This window comes from Embiotoca jacksoni, unplaced genomic scaffold (genome assembly GCF_022577435.1).
Source record: "Embiotoca jacksoni isolate LCO1_2020_lvr unplaced genomic scaffold, fEmbJac1.0.p SCAF_2, whole genome shotgun sequence".
NCBI classification, from domain to species: domain Eukaryota; kingdom Metazoa; phylum Chordata; class Actinopteri; family Embiotocidae; genus Embiotoca; species Embiotoca jacksoni.
This window is the reverse complement of record NW_027185340.1, coordinates 5,122,091-5,127,500: the sequence shown is the minus strand read 5'-3', so window position 1 is coordinate 5,127,500 and position 5,410 is coordinate 5,122,091. Positions and strand designations below refer to the sequence as shown.

General features: G+C 43.0%; 1 protein-coding gene across 6 annotated transcripts in view; it reads right to left on the bottom strand.

Annotated features, from left to right (window-relative positions):
* sox1a (SRY-box transcription factor 1a) overlaps positions 1 to 974 on the bottom strand; it is a 74,422-nt gene extending 73,448 nt beyond the window's left edge. For 5 of the 6 annotated variants that reach the window (XR_011178454.1, XR_011178455.1, XR_011178458.1 and 2 more), the window contains exons 1-2: positions 731 to 974; positions 207 to 656 (exon numbers count right to left, since the gene is read on the bottom strand). The gene's annotated coding sequence lies outside the window, so the exon portion shown is untranslated. The remainder of the gene's footprint in view (positions 1 to 206; positions 657 to 730) is intronic. The other variant, XR_011178459.1, reaches the window with a different exon arrangement.
* Positions 975 to 5,410: the final 4,436 nt, after the last annotated feature.

Genomic DNA, 5,410 nt, shown 5'->3' with positions numbered 1-5,410 from the left:
GATTCTGTATTTTCCACCATACTGTCTGCATATGCAGGTAAAATCTTGCCTGTCAGTGCAAGAGCATGCAAACACCTGTGACCCCCCCCCCCATCTCTCTCTCTCTCTCTCTCTCTCTCACACACACACACACACACACACACACACACACACACACACACACACACACACACACACCCCATTAGGACCATTTCTCATTTACTCACCATTAGTTAAGAGCTCTATCTCTTACGCTGTAAAATCAAATCAGGAGTGTTTACATTTTCAACTTATGTCTTCTCCCTCCACTGTCGGAAAACTCAGTCCAGGATGTACTTGTTAGCCAAACAATTTTTTTAAATTTTTTTTTTAAAAAATGATGAAAATTGGAGGTCAAGGTTGCAGCAATGTTTTCCAGAAGCGTCCAGAGGAATGACCCGTTTCCATTCAGTTTGTAAGAATCACTCCCAGATGAAACAGTGAAACGGCTGTAACATGAACTGAGGCAGCTGCTCAGATCAGATACAGGAAGCAGTGTCCCCTCAGTCAGCCTGTCACTCCACAGAGCACTTTAAGTCCAGCACTGTTTTGGTCCTGATGCTTGAGAGCCCGAGAAACTCGCTTCTTTGAGAATGTGCCGACTCAGCTGAGGATCATCACAGAGAAGCTGCCCTGACCTGCACAATCATAGATGATAGCAGTGAGAGATAATCTGCGGAGACTGATGAGTCAATGTGGCATGAAAGCTCACCTGTTTTTTCTCAGCCCTCCTCCCGTCTCCCGGCGGTAAAAGCCGTCCTGTCAGACAGACACCAGCGCAGACACACCGGTCTCCTCTTCTCCCCTCGCCTGTTACACATTGACTGCTTTTGCTCTGCTCTATCTCTGCACTTGACCAATCCACTCTATCAGCTCCACCACTCTCAACTCCACACAGATTTGCACTGTGCAACCTTTTTCCATTTGGATGACACTTTCACTCACTTGCCTCTCCACCCCCCTCCGCCCCCCCCCCCCAACCACACCCCTCCCAACCACACCACACTTCTGCCAAACCAGTCACCTGTGGGCTTAGAGGTACTCAAAACCATTTCCCAATCTCCCGCCCTCCTCGCCTCATTCTTATCTTGTCTATCTCTCCTGTTCCTGTCATTTTCACCTCCCTCACTCCCACTCACTTTTCACTCCTACCCACTTTTAGCCCTTTCACTTCCTCTAACAAATCCTCTGCCTTTACCCAACCATTACCAATTTTCTCTGACCCACTATTTGCTATTAGCCCCTCGTCTTCCTCCACCCCTTCCTCCTATCCCTCCACTCTCCATCGCTGTCTCTGCCTATCCTCCTTATATATCCTCAGCCTTCGCTTCGCCTTCTCCCCATCTCCAGCGGCATGAATATATTATTATCTACACAATGGGGCCCTGCTTATTGTTTATGAATTACCAGCCTTGCGGCCAAACAAAGCCTATTTTCATAAGAAACCTCCATTTCATTTCAGCTCCAATTAGATTGGGGGCTAAAGAATAGGAGTCCTCAGGCCTCAGCCCCTAAGGATGGCAGGTCCATTCAGCTTCATTCAATGGGGCCTTATTGCTTTCCCATACAAAAGAGCACGTGGACGGGCTTTCAGACTGAAACACCAACCAAAAATGACTGGGAGACAGTACTGTACAATAACAAATCTTTAAAGAAAGGACACTGAGTGCTTATCCTCCCATCCATCAATTCATCCCTCACTCTTCGCTTTCTTCTCCTCCACTGTTCGTATATTGTAAGACCTGGACATTAATGACAGACAGTTGAAAGAGAAAGGGAGTGAAGAAGAAAGAGGCAAAGCAGCTCAGTTTTTCACAATACATGTCAAGTCTAAATGATCACTGGCTGCTGAATAGACAGAGGGAAGGGAAAAGAAATGAGTCGTGTGTCTGTATGTGTGTGTGTGTGTGTGTGTGTGTGTGTGTGTGTGTGTGTGTACAGCTGATTGATTCAATGCTTTGAAAAGCGAGTGAAAAGAGTGAAGGAAAGAGAGAGGAAGACCTTGATGCTTTTCTTTTTTTTTCTCCCTGAACTCCACAATAGTCGTGGGGGTCTGAGTCGTATTGTGGAGCACCCATAGTGACAAGCTGTCACTCCATCCTGATCGTAAGAAAGACTCGGAGAGAGTGAAGAGGGGCCGGGGCAGGTCAGAGCCTTGATAATATGCGTCTGCCTCTTCATTTCACAAGTTTCTCACCCATCAGAACACTTGACAGGAAGAAGAAGGCTCTCAAGTTTTCCCCGGTAAAGTGAGACTAGAAATGAGGGAAAGCCGGAGCCCAAGTGTGAGCTACTTACACTGGAAAAGCTCAGGTAAACTTCCCAGTATGAAAGTAATGGTTCCTTTCATGTTCTGCTTCACCACTGAGGACTGAATGGGAGTTGGCCAGACAAACACTCCCAGAGAGTCAAGCCAGCAAGGTCAGATCATGGCAACGCCGGTCTGGCCTTATCAGCCCAGATCTGCTGCACAGGATGAATGTCAATTGTGCCTTTGTTCCTATGAAGCAATATTCAACATGAAACAAAAGGCTACTGTTTTCATTACAAACGAGTAGACAAGGTGAGAGTCACGGTGAACAGGTTGACATCTGTGCTTATTCATCCAACAACAGCAGAATGGGATCATGTCCCCCACAAAGCTTGCCACGATTACCGGGGGTACACAATTGCTTTCAATATGCTGGTTGTTTAAAAAAAAAAAAAAAGAAGAAAAAAAAGAGGGGGCACACAGACAGACACGCACATAAAGATGCAATCAATATCATAGCCATACAAATCTGCACTTTTGTAGGGCTGTCATTTAATTCACTATGACACTATGGGTCATTTCTGTTTGTCACCCAACTCAAATGGAACTGATTTATGATGTGAACACAGAACCTGTATCCACATAAGCATAGCAAAGTAGACCGAACAGCATTTACTCTTCCACAAATCACATATTGCAAATCCTGCATTGCTGGAAAAGCAAGTCAACCTGTCAAAGAAGATGAATGCTTTCATCGCATACATACAGATGGTGTAGGCCTGAAGAGATGATATTTGACACCCATAAAGCATAAGCCAGGCAGCAGCCAGAGTCGTCTGGCCTATAGCTCCTGTTGGGCACCTCAGGCCAACACGGGAACATGATATCTAAATGAACGAGATGGATAAATCCTCTTATGTGCAGCAGCGGGGTTGGACATGGCCACATGTGCAGCAGATAATCAAGGCCACCCACACAGGTGTCTTCAGCGACTCTGACTCGGGCTGCTGTGTGAGACACATTAAGTCTGTAGCGCCTGTCAGTTATCAAGAGCATGACAGCGACTTTCTGCTCATCGTTTTTGTTTTTCACCTTGTAACTTGACTGCTTTGGTTAGGTCTCAACACTCTCATCAAGCCCCCCCCCCCCTTTTTGTGATGTCACAAACTCATGCTCATGTTATATGTCTGCCCTCAGCACAGCCCATTGTCCAACATTTTATGATAAAGGGAACACAGAGGTCATTGCATTTAAAAAAAAAAAAAAAAAAAAAAAACTAGATTAGGCCTGGGAAAGTGTCACTGAGAGAACATGTGGCCTAATACAAAGCTGTTTACTAATTTCTTCAACATAAGATGAGCTTGATGTGGTGACAATAAGCTATATCGATGTTTGTTTGTTCGCCTTCCCCAAAATGGGAAAATCGAAAAACAAGAATCACATTAAAAGCTGCTTAAACTGAAGCACAGACCAGCAGGTCCGAACCGTTGTCATAATAGGAAAAGCACAGGTGAAATAAATAATGTTCATAATGTTCAATTAAGTTTCAAGAGTTAACCATGAGATGAAGGTGCAGTTAATATCCACTGTTTATTTTATCATCTTATCTACTGATATTCCACGGATATTACAAAGCTCAAAACCACCAGCTGAACATGGCACATGACTATGTGTGCATGACTTACTTAGCTGGAGGTGAAGATGAATACTGGTGTCTGGTGCCTTTGGTGGCGAAGGTGCTCCAGACTACTTTAAGTAGTTAAAGTAAAAAGAAACTGCCATGACCTCTCAGAGCAAATGGTTGGTGGAGTGCAGACATAAAGCACAACGTTTACAAACGTTTTAACAGGTACGTTTTTCTCATAAATGCCGTATAAGCTTACAAAATTGTAACAGCAACATGCCGGCCAGAAACATTAAAAAAAAAAAAAAAAAAAAAAAAAAAAAAATCGTTTACTTTGTGGTTTAAGGGCAGCGTGCGTCCTTCGCCTTGTAATACCGCCACCTGCAGGTAGTAATTTGTCCTGCAGCGTCCGGGTTTCTCCTATCATGATGTTAAATGCTGCGTACAATTAAACATTTGGCGAGGAAACAAGACAAAAAGCTTTGAATACATATACCACTGCACACCATCACATTTTGAAACAGTCGTTACCCGAGTAAAACCGAGTTGGATGATCTCCCTCCTTCTAACTGTGTCACGAGTTCTAAACTTGTTGGCAGCATCAGTGACGTCACAAAGACGATTCCAGAATGTTTTTGAACTCGGTTTAAATCAATCTTTATAGACGTTTTCATTTTGACATGAGTATGTCAAACAATTGCCGGATGTCTTTTTGACCATTACATTTAAAATTAAACGAATGTTTTCACTTCAATATTGGTTATATTATTTGACTTTAGGCCAATGCTTCACTTTGATATTAGTGAAAACAGTGTGTTCTTTTGTCCCTTTCACATTAGCAATGACATTTGTCATGAAGCTGTTTTCACTTTGACGTTGGTCGTCATATCTGACATAAAGTAAACCAAATTTGTGAGAACTAGATGTAGACATATGGTTGCCTGTGAAGAAATCTATGATAAAATACAGTTTTCGAGGAAATTAATTCATTTTCATAATATTAAATTCAGTTTTAAGCTTATTGGAACTTAGTGCCCACTTTAATTTGACTTCAAATAATGCCACAATGTCACATTTCTTTTAAATACAAATATCCAGCTCCAGGGATTCAAATTTAAATGACTCGAATATAATTTCTAGCCCCTAAAATTCTATATAGCATTTGTTGTGCTTCATTTCAGCCACATCATGTTTGGAAGAACAGATTCTATCAAATAACTGGTTACTAACTTGTTGGTGTCCATCAAACTCAAGGTTGTTCATTTCTGCCGTACAGTTTTGCAGCCCATACTGACCAAAGTTGGAGATGCTTGAAGGGGGTTCAAAGTGGGACTGGTTTGGGCTCCTGGGTGTCTGGGGTCTAAGGCAGGTGCTTTCTCTGCCCAGTTGTTGGTTAAGCCTCAGTGGCTTTGTGTGTGTGATTGTGTGTAACAGAGAGCATCTTCTATTTTACTTCATGGTGAGGTGCAGATTAAGCAGCAACTCAAAGACATTATTCAACCAACAAATGTATTTCA